We start from the raw sequence: 11407 nt of genomic DNA, 5'->3' as shown, positions 1-11407 counted from the left end.
AACTAGACATGTGCGATTCATTTAGTTCTGAATCAAAATTCGTACGAATTGTCTGAAATTCAGAACCTTCTGATTTTCTGAATCCCAATGCATCCAAATGCATCCGAATCCGAATTTCCATTTCTGAATTTCGCATCCCGTCCAGATTTCATTCAAACACTAAACTGAATCGGACATGTGACCTTTCTGGCCAATCCGATGTGTTTTTTTCAGTTTAATGCATTGGAATCGGTCTGAATATAAATTTTTGTTACGGCAACATGGGAGCCATACAGTATATACATATAATGCTAAAGCTGAGGCTCCTAGATGCAAATGTCATTCAGGTCTGGGAGCCTCATCTTTAGTAATATATGTATATGGCTCCCTGACCCAAATGGCACTCAGGATCCAAATTTCTGAATTGCATTCGGGAGTCCCCAAATGCCATTTGGGTCTGGGAGCCCCAGCTTTAGTAATATATGTATATGGCTCCCAGACCCGAATGTCATTCGGGATCCAACTTTCCGAATTGCATTCGGGAGCTCCCAAATGTAATTCAGACATTCGTTTCCCGAATTCCATTCGGGTCTAAGAGCCTCAGCGTTAGTATCAATATCTGTATATCATTTTCTGTGGTATTCGCAATGAATATTCGTAAACTCATTCTTACGAATCCGAAACCCGAACCAAATTGAATTTCGGATCTTAATCCCAAAAAAACGAAATATCCAAACCGAACCGAATTTTTCCGCAGCTTACATGTCTATTGACAAGTTGGTCTTCACCAGATCACCAAGTGGTGGTTTAGCGGCTACTTTGCTGCATGCCAACACCAGGTTGCAGCCCTCGGGTTTGCCCCACCAAGGGGTCGCAGGACCAGGGTGGCTATGATGAGGAGATGGGATGGGATGAGATGACAAGGTCGGTGTCCAGAAAGAGGTCAAGGCCGATGGCAGACAAGAGAGAAGTCAGTGTCAGGCAAAGGTTGTTTTAAACAATGATCTGCCCTGGGTGTCAAATAAACCATGTATTCCACATTCTTTATATCTATTTATGATCATATCTACAACTTACTGATCATACTAGTGTACCCCGAGCTATAGATAGAATAGTTTTAGGCAAGGGCACCCTGAGACCTGAAAATTATTTCAAGGGTTTCTCCAGGATGAACGGCCTCTCATCTCTTGATAAGTGCAGCATAAAGCACAGTATGTACCCCGTCCTCCTCCTTCCATACAAATAGCAAACCTACCCCCTTTACTTTCCCCAGACAGGTTTCCTATAAAGGGAAAATGTAATTGTTTTGGGTCAATTTTATTTTTGTTGTGTTTTTTTAAGTTTATATTAAACTGTTGTTTTATATTAGCCTCTCACTATTTATATACCATTTTTATTTTGCATGTCGCTGCCCTGAAGTCTCCTTGTGTTCTGTAAACAAAGCCGTAAGCTGGAATAGCTGTGCGAATCCTCTGGCTGGATGGAAGAGTGCATAACATAAATAGGAAATATTTCATATTTATTGGAAAAAACAAAACAAATATTTATATAAATAGTTAGACCACAATAAACAAAACTGCCTATTTAAGAGCGATGCTCTATTTTTAAATTAGACCGGAGTTGTTCTTTAACTTTATAATTCCATCCCAAATCAATCTAGAGAATAGGTAAATGTCAAACATTACACTACTCTGCTAAAACATGTTCCTGCTTCCAGAATGGCGCACATAGATGATGAGTATAGAAATATAAATCTTTAACCTGACATAAGAGGTACAATACACATTACAGCTTACTGTCATCATGTATGTGTCTAGCCTGTAGTCATGCAGCAGACGGTGATGTATGGTGGAGGGGAAGAGGTGTCAGCAAATATTTGTCTGGGAATGTGACATTTTACCTCTGAAACGTTCAAAACATGACTTCTCACACAACCTATGTCCATCATAGGAGGGATTATCCATCTATCTATCTATCCATCCATCCATCCATCCTCTCTCTCTCTCTCTCTCTCTATCATATTGGCATGAGGCTCCCAGACCCGTATTGCTTTCTGGAGCTCCCGAATGGTATTCATAAACTCAGAAATTCAGACTCTGGAATGCCATTTTGGTCTGGGAGCTTCAGCTTTAGTATTAATATCTGTATATGGTTTTCTGTGGTATTTGCAATGAACCAAACCGAATTGAATTTCGGACCCGAATCCTGAAACAACTAAATATCTGAACTGAACTGAACCGAATTTTCCCACAGCTTACATGTCTACTATCTATCTATCTATCTATCTATCTATCTATCTATTTCCATTTACAAATTTCGGATCCCGTCCGAATTTTGTTCAAAAACAAAACTGAATCGGACACGTGACTTTTCGGGCCAATCAAATGTGTTTTTTAGTTTAATGCATCTGAATTGGGTCTGAATACAAATTTTCATTACGGCAACATGGGACCCCCTATACAGTATATACATAGAATACTAAAGCTGAGGCTCCCAGACCCGAATGGCATTCATGATCCGAATTTTCGAATTGCATTCAGGAGCTCCCGAATGCCATTCGGTCGGAAAGCCTCAGCTTTAATATGGCTCCCAGACCAGTATTGGTTTCTGGAACTCACGATAGGTATTCGAAAATTCGGATCCTGAATGCCATTCGGGTCTGGGAGATTCAGCTTTAGTATTATTATCTGTATATGGTTTTCTGTGGTAGTCGTAATGAATATTCGTACACTCATCCAAAACTAACGAAATTCAGATTTCGTCCAAATCCGAAACCCGATCCGAATTGAATTTTGGATTCGAATCTCAAATCCCAAAATAATGAAATATCCAAACCAATTTTTTCCACAGCTTACATGTCTACTATCTATCTATCTATCTATCTATCTATCTATCTATCTATCTATCTATCTATCTATCTATCTCTCTATCTATCTATCTATCTATCTATCTATCTATCAACACTTAAGAAATGAAAACTGTCCATAGACATTACAATCTGATTGCTTATTCTCCTTTAGATTCAGAACTATGCAGTGCGAGGGCCAATCTGATTGCATGTAAGTTACATAGATGGGTTTAGGTGGGTCCTTAAACTACGTATTGGTTGATCAATCTAAAGGTGCCCATACACTGCACGATTATCGTACGATAATCGTATGCGATCGGTTTTTCGTACGATAATCGAGCAGTGTGAACGGAGACGTGCGACCGTTTCTACTGTACGGTCGCACGTCTTCTGTCGAACCAGCATGTTCGAAAACCAGCCGGGAATCGTACGATTCTCGGCTGGTTAGAACGGTGCTCGGAAGACAAATGCCGAGCGGGCCGGTGTGCGCACGCTGCCCGTTCAGCATTGCGGTCATCGGAAGCCCGGCCCTCAGGGGGGCGGGCTTGCGATGATCGAGAGTGCGATCTGCCTGTCCAAGATAGGCAGATCGTACGTTTTTTTAATCCCTGTACAACCATCGCAAGACTAAGGTCTTGCGATGGTTGTAGAGTGTATGGCCACCTTTCAGGAGATCTATGCAGAGATTGCACAATCTCCTTATCATGTGTGTGGGCCGGATTGATAAGTAAAACATTTTTTTTGTTCTGTATTAAATCACATTGCCCGGAATTCTCAGTGACTTTTAAACTGCTCGGAAACGAGACTCCATATTGCTTATTCTGGTCCTGGCCAGTTTCATTCTTATGTGCTTTTGTTATGAACGCCATTCTCCGCGTTAAGGGGGATGACTAACAGGATACAACTCGAAAAAGATTATCAAACTGTCATAAATCATGACTGTTCATTGTCATTTCTATTGCATTGTAGCATGCATGCACACATACAGGAAATGTATCAGGAGGGGCAAAATACTTTTATTTGTGATTGCTTGAAGGGGGTGTACACAAAAACTAGAAATTCCCTATTTGGTTAAGGACTTTTTGTATCGTAATGCAAAAGGGTCCTTGGGTCCTGGAGTGCCCCTTCATAATTAATAGTGGGACCCTTATTTGAAATTTGTTTGCTTAAACAGAACTGTGATTTGCAGATGACCGTGAGTTTAATGGAGGCCCCATCAGCAGCAAAGTAACAGGTTCACCAAATGGTGGCTCCACCACTGTGGAGGACTGGGAATCATGACCTTGGGGTCAAGCACAACTAATTATCAGATTTGTGGTAGAGACAGATTGCTGTGATCCAAATAAAATGCACAAGGCAACTTTGCCATGGTGCTGTATTGATTGGATGCAATGCTGAAAGGCATGGGTGTCGCTAGTGCTAGTCACCCCTGCGCTCTTTGCGTTAATTATTCTTGACCAAGAGCAGAGTAGGCCAGTGGCGTCACAAGGGAGGTGTGGCCCACACCAGGTGAGACCATCAGAGGGGGTGACACCAAATGACTAACAGTCATTTGGTGTCACCCCCTCTGAAAAATCAGGCTCTCGGTCATGAACCGAGAACCTGACAGCTGCATGAGAGAGGAGGGAACCTGGCAGCATACCTTATCCCACCGGAAGAACATCCACTCCACTCTTTGCCGGCATACATCACCTAGATGGCTGCCGGCAGTTAAGTGTGTGTGATGTCATTATGCATGTGCGTGATGACGTTGCACATGTGCGTAGTGACGTCACGCGTGTGTGTCATGACATACCGATGGGTATCACCTGCCGGCTGCACCAGATGACACTCTGCCTGGAGATGCCTCTAGAGTAGGCTCAGGTTTCATTTAAACATACCCCCATTTAGCCCATTTCACTGTGAGCACAGTTTGACCACTCCCACCATTCACCATGCACGCCCCATCATTGCTCAAGATGCCCAAGGGTGTCCCAATTCTTTCATAACCCCAGCTATGCCCCAGGTGAGAGGTGGATGTTCCAGAAGGACTTCAGTGTTCACAGCTTCCAGCACCAGCACCACCACCTTCTTTTGGTATTTGGACACATGACATCTCAGAACCAAAAAGGAAGTCAGTGCTGGAATATTTCCTCCTGCCGGACACTGTGATTACCGGTCTTAACAGGGAGCAGGGAGTGATATATCACTCAGGATATGTCAATGACTGTGGATCCCGCTCTGATCCATATTTTATTGGTACTGGCCCTGCAGCTAAACAGAGCAGAGGGGGGAAAGAAGGAATGGTAAGTGGGAATTTGGGGAAAGGGGACATTAAAATGAACCTGCATGAGAACATCAAAGGTTTACTTGAAGACCCATGACCCCCTAATGATTCTTTCCCTGGTAGCAACTCACCAGTGACAGGACCTCTTGGAGAGCAAAAACAGCACTTGCATGCTTTATGACGTTACTCACTTGTCGGCTGGACCAGTCATTCCCTTGCTTCTACCTCACTGGAAACAGAGGTACTGCACCATTTGAACATTTTACTGATCTTGTTGCTGGTAAGTTGCTGCCAACATCAGGATCGCTAGTCTCATATGGGTCTCAGAGTCTAAAGTCCAATCAGATATGTTTCCTACTCATCCTGCATGTCTGTGAAGGTTCATAATTATCCAGGTCATGGTAAACCTAGCAGTAATCACATGCAGCTGGATTTGTTCTGTATTAATTCAGGTGTTTCGCTGCTCATTCAAGTAGCTCTCTTAGCTCTAATGGGTGCAAAAACATTCACCAGCATTTATATCAACATGGGTAACTCTGTCAATGTCATCCAATTACCATAGACATGGTCAAGGCAGATGTTTATTGTCCAAGAGCAAGATGCACGGTGCAGAAGTTTGTGAAACCACCCTGTTCTAATTAGATCATCCAACTTGCATGGTGCCATAAAGTCTAGGATAGATTGTGTAGTAATGCCAGGGCAGCCTTCAGAAATTTCGGGGCCCCTTACACGGCATTAGGCCGGGCCCCCCCCACCCGTCGCTGGATGCAGGTCTTAGTGACGCGCTGGACACAGGACCCACCTGAGAGTGACCCTGCAGAGCCCACCATAGATGCTGCACAGCCCATCTGCAACTGTCTATGGTGGGCTCTGAAGGGGCCTCAGGTGGGCTGGTCAGGGCTGCATCCCTCCCCCCCATCCTTTCCTTCCTTCCTTCCTAGCTCCTCTGACCTGCATCAGTCACATCAGTCTCTGTACAGAGGAGCTTACACTCTAATGTCCCCTCCCCCCACAGTCACATCAGTCTCTGTACAGAGGAGCTTACACTCTAATGTCCCCTCCCCCCACAGTCACATCAGTCTCTGTAAAAAGGAGCTTACACTCTAATGTCCTCCCGCTAGTCACATCAGTCTCTGTACAGAGGAGCTCACACTCTAATTTCCCCCCCACAGTCACATTACCCGCTGGACGCAGGGGTTCGTGATCCGCTGGACGCAGGGCTTCGTGACCCGCTGGACGCAGGGCTTCATGACCCGCTGGACGCAGTGCTTCGTGACCCGCTGGACACTAGACATGTGCATCGGCAAAAAAATTGTTTTGTTTCATTTTGTTTTGATTCGGAATTTGCGTTATTTCGTTTTTCGGGATTCGAAGGAAATTCGTTAGCGGTAGACTGTACGAATCTTCATTTCCGTTTCATGTTCGTATCGTTCGTTTCATTGCAGCAAAGTGACATGACATTTTTTTTTAATTGTCACTTTGCTGCAATGAAAATTTGTCCACAAACGAAAATGCGTACAGACGACCGCTAACGAATTTCGTCCGTAAAACTAATTTTTCCGAAACAAATCGCACATGCCTACTGGACGCAGGGCTTAGGGTTAGTTCACACCATAAGCAGTGCGCTCCGTTCCGATTCTGGCCAGAACGCACTGCCCGCATTGCGGCCGGCTCACTTTTTTGCCGGGCTGGAGGGGGCGTGGCGGGCCATTGAAGTGAATGGCACCGTAGTCACGCCCTCCGGCTGCAATGCGATCACCCGCATGGGATCCGTCCCAGCTGTGGCGTCTCAGTATACTGCGAGGTGTAGCTCTTGATATACTGAGCTTTGGGTCACGGGAGGACGCTAGTTTGTGTCCTCCCGTTACCCTTTGGAGAACTATGGGCAAAAGCCCTGACCCCATAGTTCTCCTTTAAGGATGCGCTGGAGGCAGGACCCACCTGAGACCCCACACATACCTGAGAGTGATCCTGCAGAGCCCACCATAGATGCTGATACTCTTTATGGTGGGCTCTGCAGGGGTCTCAGGTGGGCTGGTCAGGGCTGCATATATCTCTCTTCTCCCCCCCTCTCTCTCTCTCTCCCCCCCCTTCCCTCCCCCCCCTAAGGCTGCCCGGGCCCCTTACATGAGTATCGGCGGTACCCCCCCTGACGGCGGCCCTGAGTAATGCAGAAAGGTCCTCAGCTCCTGGAAAGTCCCTAAGAATAGTTCTGGGACCCCAAATTTAAATTGTTTGCAGTGTTTAAAGTCAAATGGGTAGCTCAGTCACCTAAATCCAATCAATATGGAATGTGTCAGAAGAGGCCATCTACTGGAATAACCATCCCTAAACAGAAGTAAAGGCCTTCAACACTATCTGCCACCCACATATAATGCTGTTTAACATCTCTACCCTGGCCATGTGACTTAAACAGTTACCCCATGTCTTAGGCTTGATGGCACCATGATGATTGGACTAGGTAATTAGAATAGGGTGGTTTCATAAATGTTCACACCTCCCATCTTGTTCTTGGACAACCAGCTTTTGCCTGGGCACACTTCCTAGTGACTAAAAGAAGGGGCCTGAATTACTTGTGTGACTATAAATGCTGGGGTATTTTTCTGCCACTCTTTACCAGTGGCGTAACAATCATCATAGCGACCCAGGCAGCCGCTATGGGGCCTGGGGCACAGGGGAACCCGGTCAGGACATCCCCCTTATGCCATGCGGTCTGCCTGGGTCGCTATGGCATCTCAGGCTGCTGGCTGTCACTGGCGTGTGTGAGGAGGAACGTGTCGCTGTTAGATCACAGACAACCTGCCAGTAATCTGTGCAGCGGCGCGTTCCTCCTCACAGCTGCTGCTGTGTCAGTGACAGCCAGCAACTGCGGAGGAGGATGCTGGACCCGTGGTCGGCAGCGGGAGAGGAGACAGGGCTCGACGACGGAAGAGGAGGTGGGGCCCACCAGCAACCGCGGAGGAGGCGGACAGTTGATCGGGGGCTGACAGGTAAGAGATGTGCAGGGGTGTGACCAGCCCACCTGAGACCCTGCAGATCCCACAATAGAGAGTCTATGGTGGACCCTGCAGGGTCTCTCTCAGGTGGGCTCTTTGGGATCTCAGGTGGACTCTGCAAAGGGTGTAACTAGAAATCACAGGGCCCCATACAAAATTTTGTTATGGGGCCTTGTGATTTCTAGTTACGCCCCTGCTCTTTACCATCCTTTTGAAGGAGTGTTGGAAACATGGTCAACATTGCAGAACAAGTCCAGTTGTTAACTACTACTAAGTTTAATTGTCCTACAACAAAGTAGGCTGAAAATATAAGAAGGATAGTAGGACTACTTGTAATGGTGGGAGGTGGGTGGGGCTGAGAGTATAGTTTAATTCATTTTATAGTTCTTGGATTTTAATGGTGAAAGTGATCAGTGTTAAGGTGCCCATACACTGCTCGGTTCTCGTACGAGAATCGAGCATTGTGAATGAAGACGTGCGACCGTTTCTACTGTACGGTCGCACGTCTTTTGTCTAGGGAGCACGCTAGAAAACCAGCCGAAAATCGTACAATTTTTAGCTGGTTTGAACGGTGCTCGGGAGACAAATGGCGAATGGGCCGGTGTGCGCACGTGCAGTCTGCCCGTTCAGCATTGCGTTCATCGGAAGCCCGCCCCTCAGGGGGCGGGCTTGCGATGATCAAGAGTACGATCTGCCTGTCCAAGATGGGCAGATTTTTTTTAATTACTTTACAACCATCGCAAGACTAAGGTCTTGCGATGGTTGTAAAGTGTATGGCCACCTTTATTATCCCCGCACGTTACCAAAAACAAAACATCGCAAGGACAAGTCTTCAATAACTGGGATTTTTGTTAAAAACCAGAGGCACGCTAAAGGCTGCTGTATTCTTATCTATTTTTGGGAATACATGAGCTCCACTTTATTTCCTTTAGATGATACAACTTAATTGAAAGGAAGAATGTCAGTCTTAGCTGTACAGAGTGCCCGGTGATTCATCCTGTACATGCTGGACCGTACAGTCCTCGTGTGATCCCAGGAAGAACTGTTTATTTCTGTAATGGACAAGGCAAATCTAGTCATCACTTCTTGAGTAAAATGGCATCTCATGCTCCTCGCTCCCACAGTCATTAGAGAGATCCCGGCATGTAGTGTCCCAGTGAAACATTTTCTAGATATTACTGATAAATCCACTTTGCCAGAATTCTTCGTACATTGTGTGACTTCACTCCTCAGACACTAAAATGACTCTTACTGCCGCTGGTCCCAAACAGTTTTTTTTATGTGTTTTGGGTTAGGATTCACCTCTCAGGAATCATATGAAAGTTCTGTTTTGTCTTATTTTTTTCCTTTAAAGTAGATGACAAACCGTAAACAATCTGTAGACCAGTCTAAAAATGTATCAGTGTCTGTAATTCATATGTATCATAATGTGTAAAGTGCATTTAATGCAACCTGGGAATGTTTAAATATAAGCAACGTATACATGGAAGAGGATGTGTAATCCACCTTTAGTTTCAAATGTCAATGATAAATGCAATGTAGTAGCACAGTAGAGCCTTCTTGGGCCAGGTTCACACCTGCGCGTTCCGTGACCGCACGGCAATCTTGCATGATACTGCGTGGATTGCCATGCGGTCTCAGAGTCGCCCACCACCGCCCATTGCATTATTTCTAATGCCACCCCAGACGCGTGGGGCAGATCACGCGGTTTCCCGCCCGCAATTCCGCCCCTGCAATCGAACACGATCGCTGCTAAAACATCTGCGTGTCGTGTGCCACAAAAAAGGTACATGAACCTTTTTTTCTGCGATTGCCGCGCGTATGTAAACCCATTGAATTCAATGGGGCTGCGCAGCAATCGCTGTGTATAATTGTGTATGATCACGCGGTCCCGGATCGCCCAGGTCTGCACCAGCCCTTATAATAGGAGGTATCCACATGTATCACTTTTATAACAAATACAAAAAAATTAGGTGTTCATTCCTCATTTTAGACTCTACTCTGCTTTGCAATGGTTCCTTTTAGCTCACATCAACATAACCTCTCTGAAATGATTTGCATGACTCTTCCCACTGTCCTAAAATAAGGAATAACCGCCTTATTTTTCAAGGGCATCTAAGCCCAAACAGTTTAGCAGTCCTGGTGGTGGCTGCATTCGTTTCCTTTTCTTTTAGTTTTTTTTTTTCTTTATCTTCACCTGGTGATCTTGCCTTAGGATAGCTCCTTCACTGTATCTATGGAGGAGAAGTGTAGCCACCCTTGGACAAGTGTAGTCTCACATGGACAACAGCATTGTGGTAAGGGTAGTGTTAGATGGACTAATAGAGTTAGGCCTGGTTCACACCTGGGCGTTTTACAACGCGTTCCTACGCTCTGTAAAACGCTCAACATGTGAAAACCAATGATTGCCTATGGGCATGGTTCCCACCTGGGCGTTTTACAGCATGTAGGAACGCGCTGTAAAATACCCAGGTGTGAACCATTGGTATTCCCGAGTGTGGATCGGGGTTAACAAAGCGGTAACCCCGAGCCACACTCGGGAATACAGCGTACAGGTCTTACCTTGTCCGCGATCCCCACTGTGTCTTCGGCGGCTGCCGACTTCAGGGTTCCGTGCCTTGCGAGCAGCGGCGTCGCAGGGGGGCGGAGCTGGTGGGAAGTTTAACAGTGAAACTTTTTTTTTTAAATAGAGAAAATAAAGGAAAAAAAACAAAATCATATCGCCAGTGAAACGCGCGTTTCACTGAACGAAAAAACGTGAAAAAAAACGAGCTGAAAAACGAGCATAAAAAAACTGCTCAGGCGTGAATCTAGCCTTAGATGTGACTAACAAATTAAAGCCGAATTCCAGCTAACAGCAGTTACAGAAATGTTTTTTTCCCTTTTAGGATAAAGGTTTTGCGTAAATGAATAAAGGCTGAGCATTGTAAGCTCCCATGTCATTGTTAAATGTTTTGTATCAACCTTCTAGCTGCCACTTTTGCTATACAACCTATTACCTAAAACTAACAGGGTTATTCACAAAAGGGTGAAGAGTTTGGAGAAGGCAGGAGAAGTGAACAATCTAGGACCACATAGCTGAACTGGAAAGTGGGCTGAATTGGAGAATTTTTGGCCTAGATTGTTCACTTCTGCCCTCTCCAAACTCTTCACCCTTTTGTGAATAACCCTGTAAGACTTGGAAAGAAAGAGCTGGATGGGGCTATTCACTTGCAGTCTGGAGTGGAGCAGTGTTGTTTGTAGATACTTTCTTGTTTCGGCCTTAGTTGAACTGCCATGTTAATTCTCCCCTTACACTGGAAATGATAAAGGCTTACC

This window comes from Nanorana parkeri, unplaced genomic scaffold (assembly GCF_000935625.1).
Source record: "Nanorana parkeri isolate BGI_ZX_2015 unplaced genomic scaffold, ASM93562v1 scaffold1149, whole genome shotgun sequence".
Classification (NCBI taxonomy): Eukaryota; Metazoa; Chordata; class Amphibia; order Anura; family Dicroglossidae; genus Nanorana; species Nanorana parkeri.
This window is presented reverse-complemented; position numbering follows the sequence as displayed.